The sequence below is a fragment of the Stomoxys calcitrans genome, chromosome 1 (assembly GCF_963082655.1).
Source record: "Stomoxys calcitrans chromosome 1, idStoCalc2.1, whole genome shotgun sequence".
Classification (NCBI taxonomy): Eukaryota; Metazoa; Arthropoda; class Insecta; order Diptera; family Muscidae; genus Stomoxys; species Stomoxys calcitrans.
This window is the reverse complement of record NC_081552.1, coordinates 142,946,195-142,962,635: the sequence shown is the minus strand read 5'-3', so window position 1 is coordinate 142,962,635 and position 16,441 is coordinate 142,946,195. Positions and strand designations below refer to the sequence as shown.

The 16,441-nt window shown below is 43.3% G+C and overlaps 1 protein-coding gene across 4 annotated transcripts in view; it reads right to left on the bottom strand.

Annotated features, from left to right (window-relative positions):
• LOC106092869 (uncharacterized) overlaps positions 1-16,004 on the bottom strand; it is a 146,263-nt gene extending 130,259 nt beyond the window's left edge. For 2 of the 4 annotated variants that reach the window (XM_059360717.1, XM_059360699.1), the window contains exon 1: positions 15,465-16,004. The gene's annotated coding sequence lies outside the window, so the exon portion shown is untranslated. Of the gene's footprint in view, positions 1-14,940; positions 15,016-15,460 lie in introns of those variants that run through there. The other 2 variants (XM_059360703.1, XM_059360721.1) reach the window with 2 other exon arrangements.
• Between the last annotated feature and the right edge of the window lie 437 nt (positions 16,005-16,441).

The following is a 16,441-nucleotide window of genomic DNA, read 5'->3' as shown; positions in this document are numbered from 1 at the left end:
GAATGTGCCATTGGAACTGGCACAAGGAAGCAGGACCCCAACGACAAAGCCAAGGAACTTCGCGAAGTCTTCAAGATTGTACGCAATCAGCTGGGACGATCGGGGGAAGATCAAAGAAGACACTACAACCTGAGGCGAAGGTCATGGAAACCAGCAGTAGGAGACCTGGTGTTAGTTCGGCAACACCCGCTGTCCAAGGCCATCGATAGCTTTGCAGCGAAGCTCGCCCCAAAATACGATGGCCCGTACGAGGTTCTGAGTTATCCGTCCCCAGTAATAGTCAGTGTACGTGGACGTGTCAAAGGAGACGTCCGAACAGCCCATCTCAGCGAGATAAAACCTCTTACTACAGCGGACGAAGTTGACCAACACACTAACGCGAAAAGAACGGTAGAACATTGCTTAAGTATTACCTCTCCAATCTCTTCTCGCCCGTCTCTAGATACTTCACCTACAGCGTTACCGCCGCACCCAATCATGGATCCCGAACAGACCCCGGTGAAAACAAAGGCCTATTTCAAGCAGCAGTGGCAACAGCAAGAGACTGCACAAGGCAGCCGAGGCCCCGGCCGATCAATTCCCCGCAGAAGGCGCCCGCTAAAATCCCGCAGACGGACCTCGAAGTCTCCTCGGCCACAGCAGTTGCAGCTACCCCCGTGCTACGTAAGGCTGGAGAGGATGGTGACCAAGCCCGTCTCGCGCCCGGTAGTGGCGGTGCGACCAATACCCAGGCCAGCCATGGCACCGGGGCAAACTAGCGGTGAGGCGCAACCCAGGCTGAGGCCAGCAACACCCCCGGCACAGAGACCGCTGGTGGAACCCCTAGTGCGTAGGCCGACCGCACCCATCCAGGACACAATCGTCCTGTCGTCAGACTCCGAGGGGCCGCCGACACCGACGCGGCCATACCGGTTGCTACCTAGACGTCCACCGACGCCCCCGCTGGAGGTAATACAAATTGTGGAATTGTCATCCGACGAGGAGGTACTGCCAAACTCGCTACCGCGCCCCTTCAGGTTCGTACCCTCAAATCCACCGACCCCGCCGCCCGAGGTATCCCCAGCTCAGAGTTCCGATGAGTCATCAGCTGAGGAGCTAGGCGTGATGGGACCTGCACCGGCTGTGTCGACATCGCCGCGTTACGTTGATTCGACCGCTTCCGAGACGGAGATGCCGACGTCCAGGCGAAACCCACGCTTGACAGCGACCCGGGTCCCGACCCCGCCACCAGCACGATTGTCCAGCGCAATTGTGGTACCGACGCCACCTCTACAGCGGAACTACGCCTACAACTGCCAAGAGCGCTTGCCGGACGAGGTCCAGCCGGCCCTCCAACGCCACATCCGGGTAGCCCTAGCCTTCCATGTGCCGCATCGGCAGTACAAGAAGGTAGTGGAGATCTGCGGCCGCCGCTACCGCATTATGGTTAACCGCCAAGGGAAGGTGTTCGTAATGCCGAGATGAACCAGCTCTTCCCGGAGGAGGGGAGTAGTGTGATGACGGAAGTCGCTGGCTCGTTTCCGTCCACACTCAGTGGCGTCTCCATTCGTGTTTAACCTGTGTTGTCCTTTTTATGTTGAATTATTTAAAATGAATTTGGGTTAATGAATTTGAATTAATGAATTAATTTGAACTGAATTATTCTTCTCAGTGTAACTAATTGATAATTTCTCCCAGTGTACGGCTATAATTTCTCTCAGTGTATTGAATTAATGAACTAATTGCTAAATGAATTATTTTTCTCAGTGTACTTTGTAGTAGTAACTAATCGGTAATTTCTCACAGTGTATTCGCTGTGTGTACGCCTTGCCAGTATCGATTGTTTTGCCCATGACCATTTTATCATTTTGTTCCCAAAAAAAAAAAGAAACAGGCAGTGATTTCCCGCCTGAATGAGTGGCCCTCATACTTGTTTACAAGTTAGCTCCAAAAATGATCATAACAAGTTACCGTATGACTACAAACAAAATAGCATAGCCAATGGTAGTGATATTCACGGCAGCCAGACACCACGGCGACACTCAGGATGGGTAGGCAGCCACCAACGACAACGAACAAACGCATGCACATGGCTGTTGGATAGGCAAAGGGCTATGCTGATGCGTTGGTCAGCCAGCCACAACAAGGGACACACACACGCACATGTGGTTGGCATAGGCAAGGGCCCCACATGATTGTTGGTCAGCCAGCAACGACAGCGACCATACGCATGTACATTGGATGGTTGAAGGGAGAATGCCTGGCGTTGGATGATCGCTGCTGTGGTGGATTTGAAAACCAGGTATGAGTGAGAACGAATAAAAGGAGGGGTGCAACAGGCAAAGGAGATCAGAAGTCCACCGTCGGAGGCGAAGCAACGAGTGTGAAGCCAAGGAGATATCGGTGAGTAGAGTGAAAAGTGCTAAGTGACATGGACAAAAGACTAAAGTGACAGTGTTCGAGAGCCGTGTATTATCGTTAATCTTTGCCGTCTGAGCCCCGTAAACAGTGAACTTTCGTGGTCACTGCACCGTTAACCCTTCGTTAAACTTTCCCGCAAACAGTGAACTTTCGTGGTCACTGCACCGTTAACCCTTCGTTAAACTTTCCCACAAACAGTGAACTCTCGTGGTCACTGCAACGTAACCGCTTCGTTAGACTTTCCCGCAACCAGTGAACTTTCGTGGTCACTGCAACGTAACCACTCCGTTAAACTTTCCCGCAACAGTGAACGTCCGTGGTCACTGCAACGTAAATGCTACGTTAATCTTTGCCGTCTGAGCCCCGCAAACAGTGAACTTTCGTGGTCACTGCACCGTAGACGCTTCGTTAGACCTTCCCGCAAACAGTGAACTTTCGTGGACACTGCAACGTAAATGCTTCGTTAATCTTTGCTGTCTGAGACCCGTAGACAGTGAACTCTCGTGGTCACTGCAACGTAACCGCTTCGTTAAACTTTCCCGCAACCAGTGAACTTTCGTGGCCACTGCACCGTTTTAGCCTCGTGTTTCCCGCCGACACCGCGAACGTCCGTGGGCAGTTTGTTTTGCGCCACATTGGGTACGCCGCGTTAGCGATAGACCCCGACCGACACCGCACGGTAGGGACATAACTGACGAAAGACGGACGGTCCCACGATCCCACTTCGCGGACCCCACGCCAAGCCACTCACCAGGGTGCAAGAACCGGTCCAGGTCTTCACCCATCTCGCACTGCGATCGTCCACGCCAGCAGGACCCCTCCCTCAGAGCGGGTTGCCATAGTCCTCTTACGCCCCTGTCCAGGGACATCCGAGCTCACAGCTGAGAACCGTACCAGGTCTCATACAACCGGGAACCATACCAGGATTCGTACAGCTGAGAACCGGGCCAGGTCTCATACAACCGAGAACCGTACCAGGCCTCCCAGACGCGGCCACCATCGAAGTACACCCGGGTTCCCACACCAGAGAACCGTACCAGGTCTCACGAGCGCAGCCACCGTCGAAGTACCCCTAGCTCAGCACAACAGAGAACCATCCCAGGTCTCGGCCTTAGTGTTTAAATCGTTAAGGAACTTTTCCAGAGTTAAATAAACAGATTTGTGAAACCAAAACCTGACTCCGTGTTCTCTACTCTAGTCTCGGCAAATATAAATTTCTGTGACGGACCCTTCCCCGCGAGTTATACCCCAGCACACGAGGGGAAACCTGGCGTTACAAGCCGAACATAGATAATCGAGAGATCGGTTATATGGGAGCTACATCAAGTTAAAGACCGATTTGGACCTTACTTGGCGCAGTTATTGGCCAAATCACACAAAAATTGTGATTCCCAGGGCATCAAGACGTGAAATCGAGAGATCGGTTTAAATAGGAGCTATATCAGGTAAAAGACCGATTTCAACCTTGGCACAGGACGGACGAACATGGCTAGATCGACTGGAAATGTCCAGACGATCAAGAATATATATACTTTATGGGGTCGCAGTTCAATATTTCGAGGTGTTACAAATGGAATAACAACTGGAATAGCTATCAAAAATTAAAGATCCGTCTATACATCAGGCAGCCTTATCAAGTTGTGGATATGGCTGCCTGATGTATGAAAGCAATAAAGATTTCGGTTTAGGACGTATTTACGATAAACAAAACACCCGAAATTTTGTTTTTATTGCAACAGTGTATCGTTCAGCTCCAACATATCAAACCAAGGCGTATTTATAAGGTGGACGCATCGGCGAATTGCTACAACAAAGCATCTGTTTTGGGAACTTGATATGTCGACATTTTGTAAGCAAAGCCAATAAAATTTGATTCGCAGTGACATTTCAAATGTTCGGTAAATATTTATTTAACCAATCAGAACAAGATGTTTATTTAGTTTTAAATGACAATTAATAAAAAAAATGAATTTGTGAACAATTGCCATCGGCTTAATGCGTTGCCATCTCCAAGATACAATAACATAAATGACATGCAGACTCACCCCAAACGCAAGTCGAAAAATTCCCACGAAAGTATTGAAAATCTAAAGGTTTGTCATCAGGAATAAGCTGGGCATCAGGCGGCTTTCTATAATGATTCATGAATCTCGAGTGGACAAGAGAATTTCTTCTCTCGAAATGAACTGGGCTTAAATGATATTGAAAAGCAGGGTATTTAGGCCTCAAATAAGAAGACTGTGACTAGAAAAACACAACAAGGAGGGGCTATATCTCCTGTTTCTCTTGGTTTTCAATGGCATTTTCAAGTGTTTGGAAGAGCAGAGCAGCAGGATGGCGTTATCTTGGTGGGTGGCTGATATTCTTATGTTATCTTGGGGTGCATATATGATGCTGTCTAGATTGGCAATGGCTAAGGGGTTGGATGTTAACCCCAGAAAGACTGAGCAGGTGCTGTTCACGAGAAGGACTAAACTTGGTGGGTTCAGGGACCAGTCCTGGATGGGGTGGAACTGCCTTATGATTTTATATTAGGATCTTTGCCTATCCCAGTCTTCCGAATCCTGAGAAAGTAGGTAATGGTTCCATCATCGGGTCCATGTGCCTGATGTTCCAATGTTAGGATCTTTGCCTATAGTAGTCCTCCAAATCTTGAGTAATTGGGTTTCTTGGGAGTAGGTTATGGTCTCTCGTTGGATCCCTGTGCGTTAGGCGGCATTGAGTTCTCTGTCACTGCACTGCCTGATGTTTCAGCATTAGGATCTTTATCCATCCTAGTCTTCCTAATTCCGAGGAATTCGTTGATGGCTCCGTCGTTGGGCCCCTGTTCATTAGGCTGTGTCTCTCGCATTGCACTGCCTGACGTTTTAGTATTGGGATCTTTACTTATCCTATCTTCCCACTATTGGGAGAGTCGGTGATAATCTCGTCGTCGGCCCCCAGTCCGTTAGGCGTTATTGAGTGTCCCGCCACTGTACCGCTTGATGGCTCAATATGAGAATATTTCCCGATCCCTGTCGTCCCAATATTGAAAAAGACGGCCATGGCCCAGTAGTACGCCATGGATTTAGTCTTAGCCAAACTGGTCAAGGAGACTTGATCAATGCCCGCTACAAGGAGAGTTCTTTCCTTCTTCTCCTCCCTGCAGAAAACATTCAATTTCTCCACATCCAACTCTTGGTTGTGCTCGTATAAGACTTCCATCATATGTTCCGCCGTGATTTCACCGCCCACATCCATAACGAAGTCCTTCGCCTTTGTGAGCTGTGGGATGTCCATCTTTCTCACAAGATCAAGCTTTGCACCCAAGGGAGTGTGGCTACCTCCAACGAGCTTTTTGATGGTATCAATCTTCTCCTAATGTGATAGCTGTGGCATTCTTTTGGAAGTCACAGTCCTCCATGAAGTCTTCCAACTTTCCGTAGAAGTGCTTGGAATGTCAGTTCTATTCCTTCCATCAGCCTGCATTTTCGCCCGATTGCGCTGCCGGTACATCTCCTCTGTCTCCTTCGTCGTGCACCGGATCGCTTTCCCGGTCTGCTTGTGAGCTTAGCAAAGCCATAGCTCACCTTTGCCGTCATTCCGCTGCCCTCACCTTTCGATTCGGTTGTGATGACTGTTTCATTGCACTGTCGCTGCCTGAATCCGAGTCGGAAACACCACTTTTACTTAAAGGCTGGGGATGAACTGTGCATCCCTCTGGTTTATACGTCTCTTCCTCATTAATTTGTCTGACGACTAGTTGTGCACTTGAAGCATTACTCTCGAATATAGGTGCCAAGGCACTCAGTAGGGGAGGACAACATGCTGCGATCTGATGCCACCAGCGCTCCACTCAACGGCTACTGCCATACAGGAAGTGCGATTGCTCGGGAAGGGCTCCCCAACATCTCCGAGTGGGGACGCCCTTTGGCTGAGAATTTGTGGTTAATCAGAGAATAAAACTCCTTGTCTCCAGGTCTACTCCGGTGGATGAGACGCTAGCCACAATGCGCATAAAGGTCAAATTCTTCAACATCAGCCTTTTTTGCACCCATGCCCCGACAGAAGACAATGACGAACAAACCAAGGATATTTTTTACGAGCGCCTAGAAAGAGAATATGACCGCTGTACCGCCCATGATATTAAAATCGTTCGAAGAAACTTCCGATAATGGATTCAGACTAATAGACTTCGACGCGGCAAAGAACATGGTAGTTAGCAGCACCAGATTGCAACATCGAAGGATTCTCACGATTACTTGGCAGTCATCCGATCAAACACGAGAAACCCGCTTCCCCCTTTGGGAAAAAATTATAAAGCCTAATAGATCATGTTGTGATAGATGGAAGACATTCAACTAGCATGTTAGATGTGCGATTGATACCAGGGACAAACATCGATTCGGATCGTTCCCTTGTTGGAGCAAAGGTTTGCTCCCGTCTTAGTGCTGCGAGAAACGTACTATCTGACACTGCACGGAAGCTGGACATTGAAAAGCAGCAAGCACAACATATGGCAACGGCATAATCCACTCGACTGACGAAAGCACTCCTTGTCCCGATGATATAACGGCACAGTGGCAATCCATTGCCCACTCCATGTAAAATGCCACGAAATCCGTACTTGCATACAGGAAGCCTCCACAAAGAACCCATGGTACAACCAAGAGTGTCGAAATATTACTAGAGCAACCCTGCAATCAGTAGCAATGCCAGATAATGGAGAGGTATCGGGAGAAAATGAGAGAGGAGAAATGTCTATTCCGCAGAAAGAAAAAGGAAATGGAAAGACGTGAGTGTGAGCGAATTGAGATGTACAGGAGTCAGAACGAAGTTCGGAAATTCTAACAAAGAATTAAACATCAAGCCAATGGTTTTGGTGCAGGCACATCCTCCTACAGAGACAAAAAGGAAATCTGTTAACTGACACAGATAGTGTGCTGAGGATATGGAAAGAACATTTTATCCAACTGCTAGTGTCCAACGATGGCAGCAAAGATGATACCGCAGAACCTGCGACCCGACCGAAGAACAACATGGCAGCAGGAGCCGACGGGTTACCCGCTGAACTATTTAAGACCAGAGGCGACATGCTGATAAGGCATATGCATCAGTTTATCTGCGAGATCTGGCTAGAAGAGCACATACCCGATGATTGGAACCTCAGCATACTATGTCCCGTCCACAAGAAAGAAGACACGACGGAATGTGTCAACTACAGAGGAATAAGTCTCCTCCCCATCGCATACAAGATACTCTCGAGCGTACTGTGTGAAAGATTAAAACCTAAAGTCAATGAGATAATTGGGCCCTATCAATGCGGCTTTAGACCTGGTAAATCCACCCTGGACCAGATATTCGCACTGAGCCAAATCCCACCATCTTTTTGTTGACTAAAAAGTCGCTTTTGATACGAGATGCAGATGTGAATAGATATGGCACACTACTCACAAGAGAACAGATGCTACTCGCCTATATCGACGAAATCGATATCATAGGTCGGTCACCGGAAGTAGTAACTGCAGCCTTTGAAAGAATCGAAAGAGAGTAAGTGTACAACCGATCAGTTAAAGAAGATGGTGAAAGTCGGGAACTACAACTATAGTATTCTTAATCGAAGTCAATCTAGCCATATTCGTCCGTTCATTCAACAGGTAGACGAAATCACAATACCGACGGATCGAATGCATGAAATTTTGCATAGATATCACCTTTCTAAGGTGATTAATGGGCCTACGTTTTCCTGAACTGGGCTTTCAAGCTATTCGAAAACTGAGCTTATTTAAAAACATGTGCAAGTTTTCAATATTCTTAAATAGGCATTATTATCCTGTGATACAAAATTCAATGAAATTTTTTCCAAACATAAAATTTTAATTATTTCTGTTTTCCAAATACATACACCACAATTTTAATGAAGAATTTTTAAGAAAAAATTTTAATTAAATTTTTTTTTTTATATAAAATTCGATAAAATTTTCTCTAATGACAAATTTATATGAGATTTTTTCTAAAGAATAAAAATTTTCTAAAGACAAAATTTCGATAAAATTTTCCTCTGGCGGGTGAGAAGGTCCGTTGGGTCTCTTTTTCATTTTCAAACTGAAATTACTCCTTGGTGGTCCATGGGAAGTATATGTATTCCACGGAAATTTTATCTAGAATCGTTAAAAGTTCGCCTTCGACTACAACTGCTGTCGAGTTTCGCCTTCGACAACGGGAATAAGGGTGTATATTGATTTATTTTGTCACATTCCTGACATCACTGTGTCGGTAATGACTTCCTTCGAATTATATTGATTTTTCTCTGAGATCGCAGGGCTCTGTCCTTTCTCCTTCAGCATTCTTATTTTCATCAAAGATCTGTTGGGTACGACATCGAGTCCGATTAACTAATTGCAGATAACAGAAATCTCTATCGCTCATACTCATTAGTCTTCGAGAGATCGCGGACAAGAGGCAAATTGTCGACGATACACTCAGCCATGGTTTTGCTCAGTGCTTTGTGCTGTCACACAAACGATTCGCCGATCCATTACAATCATCTCTATCATTCACGTTATAAATGTCTAGCCATCAGAAGCTCTTGATGTTCTGGGTATTAAGATACAAACATAGAAAACAGTAGGGTATCCAACCCTATTGTCTCATTTGAACATCGTCGTGGGTTGCGTAGCGCTATTCTATCGTTACATTCATGGTGTGTGTGTCCATCTGATATTCGGTTAGGTGTTCCTGATATACGGATGTGTGTCAAAAATACTAGACTTTCCAGAAATTCGCTCCCGTTTGTAGCGGACCGGACTATGCATTACAGAGAGGATTCTCCTTCTATGATATGCAGTGATTCAAGACAAATGACGATAGATACTAAAAATACCAAAAACAATGCCTGTGGCAATGGAAGCGACAATAATAGCCTATTGGAAGGGGGCGAACCCTCCCATTACCCCAAAAATCTAAAAGTGAACCCATCGTGACAATGTGGGTCTCAAGTGAAAGGTATTTGGGCAGAGAATACAAAATTTAAAGTTTTTATTAAATAATTATTAATATACCATCGAGGCGACGATAGAAAACCTGGAAGGAAGGAGGAGAGGTTACTGATCGGATACCTGAGATGAAACTTGAGGTCGAGTGCAAAGCACTGCTGCCAGCGGCACAGTCTTGGACTGACGTAACCCTAGTACTATCATCTGGAAGATCATGTTACACGGATGGAACAAAACTAGAGGACAAATGGGCCTGGGAATCTACATTGAGAACCCAGGGACTGAGATATGTTTTATACTGCCTGACTATAATACCGCCCTGCAGGCGGAGATCCGGGCAATTACGGAATGCGTGAAGTGGTGCAGTGCTAAAGTGAGAACGTCGAGTGTGAACATCGGTAAAATTGTCATAAGGGCAATAACAACCAGAACGGTAAGGTCACGAACAGTCTTGCAGAGTAAGAAGGAGATTGCCGCCTTCTCTGAGGATGACAAAATCCGCATCGTTTGGGTGCCTAGCCATAAGGGAGTAAGAGGGAATAAAAAGGCAGATGATTTGGCGGTGAAGGCCAGAGGACTGCCGACGAATGTGCATGCAATACTGCAGACCAACGAAACAGTCGGTAGGACGCCGAAAATTCTAAGGGGAGATCCGGATCGTAAGAGGACGAGCCTATTACTGAAAGGAAGTAAGAAGGAGGCCAGTATAGCTTTTGGTGTCATAACGGGACACATAGGACTACGAGCTCACTTATGTCAAATCGGTGCCGCAAGTGATAGCATGTGCAGGGCATGCGGGGAAGATGATGAGACGTTGGAGCATTTCCTTAGTCATTTCCCAGCTTTCGCGTCTAACAGATACCAGCACTTAGGTGGGGACCCTATACCAGACATGAACCAACGTAGGGGAGTGGCATGGAAAACAACTAAGGATTTTGTAAGTAGCACGTAATTTCTAACTCAGGCTTTCTTTTTCGAGGATACTTTTTTTAGAGCACACAACAAACCGATAACTCGCTTAGGTGTATATCCATAGTGGCATGGGGCGGATTAATAATTCAACCTAACCTTAATAATTTTCAATATGTGTGCCATTTGCTTAAAAATTTTTGATTTATATACAAATACTCCTATTTTTTTGAACACCAAATTTGTGGGAAAATTGATTCATTGCAATATTGGAAATTATTGTAACTTTAATTACGTAAAGTGTAGGGAATTGATTAATAATTAATCTTGCGTACAAACATCTGAATAAAACAAAATATTTTTATGCAAAAATTAATTTTTGTTTTTTTGTTTGACGCACTCATATTTTTTGAGCTAAACTTTTTTTTGCATCTCCGATCATTGAGCTCGTCTCGAAAGAGAAACAAACAAAAATTGTAAAATTTAATGATCTCGGCAGAGCCCGGCCAGGATTCGAACCTCGGCCCGCGGAGCAACAGCGAGAGTCATTGCCGTTTAGCGTCTTAGCGTTCGAAGCCATCAATACAACTTCCAACAGATGGACAAAATCATGTGTAGTACGGAAGAAGTGTAATTTGTTACAGATAGAATGTCTGTCATTACACAAAAATACATGCATTAGTTGTACTTTTTTTATCATAGATGCGTTTTCGCTATTAATGAGATTCAAATACAACATTCCAACGCACGGCCCTTGAAGCCATCACACCTAATATGGTTGAAAAGTCTTCTAACCAAAGACGAAACGCGTCCCATTTTGGTTGGTGTGTGTTGCTATCGGTGGCTTCCCTTTTCCTTTTGCATCTCCGATCATTGAGCTTGTCTCGAAAGGGAAACAAACAAAAATTCTAAAATTGAATGTTCTCGCCCTAACAGGCAAAAAACTTGAACAACTTTTTGTCTTGCCCCAATTTTTAACCGATTCGCACGAAAATTGGTATGAAGTGTTTTATTACTCATCTGAAAGTCTGCCAAATTCCATCAATGTCGGTTGAGATTAAGATATAGCTCCCGTATTAAGATAGTAGCTGAAGTTGAATTATTGGACTGTAGTTACCGTGGGTGGAAAAACATAATGGGAACTATGTGATAAGTAATACAACATTACATACTAAATTTCAATCAAATTCTATGAAAATTGTAGTAACTACGCCCTAATAAGTGTAAATCGGGCTAATTATATATATATGGGAGCTATATCTAAATTTGAATCGATTTCTGCCATAATTGTGAGCGTTCGTCTTTGGGCTCCAAAAGTTTGGATATATGCAAATTTTTGTGATGATTGAATAACCAATGCGATCTCTTACCTAGTTATAAAAAAAACGAATTTTGAAGTTGAACTTCAATTTTATCACAGCCATGGAAGTGGTACAAAGTACAATTTGTGGTTTTGAAATATATTCCATATAAATGTATACTTAGTTTACCAATTTCTTGCAAGGACCTAACTAACTCAACTGGATTCCTTAGAAAGCACTACAACCAACTTTGGACGTCGTGGCATCACGGGTTATCGTTAACCGATCGCCATAATATTTCGTTTTTTTTTTTGGGATCGATAGGAAAATATGGAGGGTATGCGTTTCAAAAAAAAAATACTTTTTATTTCTTGGGACACTCTAATATAAATCGCTCGATTTTCACTTTTCACAAACCTTTGCCAGCGCATTTACCAATCGATCTTCTCAACTGATATGGTGAAATGTGCTACGCTGGCAGCTACGCTATCTTAGTGTATTTGTTTGTAACACCCAGAGGGAAGAGAGCTAGACCCATTAATAAGTATACCCATCTACTCAGAATCACTTTCTGATTAGATTTAGCTATGTCCGTCTGTCTGTCCATGTTAGTTTGTAAACTAAGTCCAGGTCACAATTTTCATCCGATCATCTTTCAATTTGACAAAGGCATTTTTTCAAGCCAAGAGACGAAGCCTATTGAAATTGGAATAAAATCAGTTTTGATTTGGATATAACTCCCATATACATATATGTTCGTCCGATTTGGACTTATATTGCAATAATGTAGTCATTTGTTAACCGAGTCTCTCGAAATTCGGCAGTAAGGATTTTCTTATGACTCTCAATATTACTGGTGAATTTTATAGAAATCGGTTCAGATTCAGATATAGATCACATAAATAGATCGCCATTTTTTCACTCATAGAGTCACTGCAAACGCATTAATTGACCAATCTCTCTTAAATTTTAAAAAAAAAAAACTATTTCCGCAACGACTGCCATAATTTCTATGAAGTTTGGTCGAAATCGGTTCAGATGAAGATATTGCTCCCATATATACATATGTTCATTAAATTTTAACCAATTCTCTCGAAATTTAGCAGGAAGGATTTTCATATGACTCTCGACAGATACAGATACAGATACCATACAGGAAGTGGGAATGGCGTCACAACAACACCAAACGGTGACGATCTATACTATAGCTGCCTTAACACGAGACATGAATTTGGCTGTGGATTTGTGGTTGGTCAGAGACTGAAACACTTTGCCTCAAGCTTTACTCCGGTGGATGAGAGGCTAGCCACAATCCGCCTAAAAGCCAAATTCTTCAACATCAGCCTTATTTGTGCCCATGACCAGCAGGAGCCGACCTCACCATACTATGTCCTGTACACAAGAAAGGAGACAAGACAGAATGTGTCAACTACAGGTGTCAACCCATCGCATACAAGATACTTTCGAACGTACTGTGTGAAAGATTAAAGTCTAAAGTCAATGAGATAATTGGCCCCTATCAATGCGGCTTTAGACCTGGTAAGTCCACCCTGGACCAGATATTCACACTGCGCCAAATCCTGGAAAAGACCTGAGAAGGACAAATCAACACCTACCTTCTCATTGTTGACTATACAGCCACTTTCGATATCCCTATACGTTCAAAGGTATTTCAAGTCATGGCTGAGTTTGGTATCCCTGCAAAATTAATAAGACTCTGCAGGATGACACTTGCTGAAACACGTTCCTCAGTAAGAAAAGGAAAGAATTTCTCCGAACCATTCAATACCAAACGAGGTTTCAGTCAGGGAGACAACTTATCGTGTGATCTTTTTAATATCCTGCATGACACTACTCACAAGACAGCAAATGCTACTCGCCTATACCAACGACATCTATATCATAGGTCGGTCACCGGAAGTAGTAACTGCAGCCTTTGAAAGAATCGAATGAGAGTCAGTGAAAATGGGACTGGCAGTAAATGGAGATAAGACGAAATTGGTGGTTTCAATTCCCAAAAGTAGGGAATTACAACTTTGGGATAGTCAGTAACTTTATTTATCTCGGCACCGCCATAACTGAAACGAATGACACCAGTTTTGAAATAAAGGTAAGATTAATACTGGTAAACAGATGCTACTCTGGATTAAGTAGCAGTTTAGAAACAAGGCCACCTCTCGACAGACGAAGATTACACTATACCAGCGTAATCTGAAAGCAGATGTAGTCTTTGAGAGAAAGATTATTTGTAAAATAGATGGACCAGTCTGCGTTATTGGAGAATATAGGCGTCGTATGAATCACCAATTGTATGACGACGATAGCATAGTAACACGTACGAAAATACAACGGTTGCGTTGACTAGATCATGTTGTCAGAATGGATGAAGAAAAAGTAGCAAAGAAGGCAAACACGATGGTACACGCAAACCGGGAAGAAAAGAAGCCCGATGGAAAGATCAAGTGGTGGTGGTGGAGACACTTCGAAACTTGGTGTCAGAGATTATAAAATTAGCGCAGAACGCTATTCTACGTTCGACAAGGGGAACAAATGTTCTGTCATAGCCAATGAAAAGAGAAGTAATATGGTCGTCCGATTGTGAATAAGTTGCATTAATTTTGTCATTTGTCAGCCGATTGTCACGAGAATTGGCATAAATACATACAACTGTTGACATTATTGTTAAATTTCATAAAAATGGGTTTAGATTAATATAACGCTTCCATATACATATACGCATCGCCCCATTTGCACGAACAGATCTGTAGTTATTACAGTTGGAAAATATTTGCTGAAAATTTCATGCGGATTGTTTTATAACCCATCTGAGAACCTACCCTGAGGTCCAACAAAATAGTTTAAGAATAAGATATAGCTCCCAAATTGTACTTATAGGATAGATGTAGGGCATTATATAGTCGGCTCCGCCCGAATTCTTTACAATTAATGGTACTGTAGAAATCTCTCACATATTGTCTCGTTGGACTCATTTGCAAAGGACCCGCATACTAACAAAGTACATACATATGTAAAATGTATAACTCAAATGGGGTACGGCGGTTGTGTGGATCCCACTTTTATTTTCTTTTGTTAAAGTCTGCCTCTGTGCAACTGTGGAATTGCTTCTTAATGACGGATACTTTGCACATAATAGTAAACTCATTGAGCGATTATTTTCTATTCGTTGCTTTCTTTTGTCCTAAACCTTCTTCTAACTGTGTCTGTTGTTTTTATCCTTATTTCTTAGTTCACCGTTACTGTTTTTATTTTCATTTCCTGCTCGTTGTGGTCGTAATCACCGTCGTCATCAATGTTTTGTATCTACTGACACACTTATTTGCCACACTTTTACTCACTTTAGAGGCACACGCACGCACACTAGAACACACTGTGACGATAATGATGTTCGCAATGCCTTTACTCTCGTAGGCATCCATCCACTCGTCCGTCCATCCATCCGAAGTGTAACACTTTTCTCAGTTTTTCTTTGTGATGTACGAGTATGTACCTATTGAAAATATTATAATTTTGATTACACATGCACGTACTATCTATCTATCTATCATACACTGTCTCTTGGTTATAAATACAAATGTATGCATGTATGTGCAAATGAGTGGTACTTAGGTGCGTATGTGTTTTATGTCCATTGTATGTAAAAATATTTTGTTTCTTTTTAATTTTTTGGCAAAACATCACTGCCCATTGTAGATGAATTATGTTGCATGGAAATGTCTTAAATGTCAGAAGAGGAAACGAGGGTAAAATCGTTCATTTCAGTCTAAGGACCAAAATCCATAGCCACCAAGGAGCATCTTTTGAAAATTTTCACTTCGAATCTTGTGTAAACAAAGAAAATTCCTTTTTTCCACTTACTCACCAGTAAAGTGGTATCCTCCTCCGTCTCGTACTCTAACTGTGCTGATGGTGGACACTTTCTCGATAAATTACACTACAACCTTAGCCCTTTCATTTACAGATCATTTAAGAGGCTTATCTTTGGGACTATTTCATTATTTTCACACAATTTTTCTTGCTTTGATTTCTTTATTTTCGATTTTCACTTGTTTCCGCTTTTGATTCACTGCGTGCAGTTCGTTGTGACCGTTGAAAACCGTATACAAGAATTTTTCTGTTGTTGCTGATTTCGAAGTTGCCCAATCACACCGCACTAAGGCACTCACACACTAGCTCACTCTTTCCAAACGGACACACACGCACGCCAAAAAGCCATGGACAACAACAAAACAGCAAACCATACCAGTGACAGCAGCAAAAATACAAAACACAAACAAATATCCAAACAACAAAAAAAGTCAAATGCGATACGGAACGAAAATTCTGTTGAGTAAGTTTTCCTTTTGAGAACGTGTGTTGCTTGGAGAATTCGGAAAGTGTTTGAAAGTTTCCACACACGAACTCATTTGATGGCAATAGATGCCTGCATAACTAAGCATTGACAGCACTTAGAGCTTTTTGTTTCCCCGCTCTCACAGATGTTAAGAGTTTTGTTTTGTAAAAGCTTTTGCTTTTGCCATTGTTCTCAATAAAAGTTCAAAACACCGAATTCCCTTGAACAGCCATGCGCATTCTGTTTGGCTGTCAAAAACTTGTTCTTAGTTTGAAGGGAGTTCAAAGCTTATCCTTTGTTTTTGTGCAGTAAATTACAAGCACATTTCCGTATTTCAGCCAGTTTCCAAATTTTCTTTGCATAAGGAATGAATGCCGTCAGGACCCACATAACAGAGTAGTACCGCCACATGCAACATTTAGATAAGTTCATAAGAAATTTTTTTAATTCCTAAAAGGGTTTTACATTTTCCGGCTTTTAACAGTCCCGCGATGACGTAAATAGAA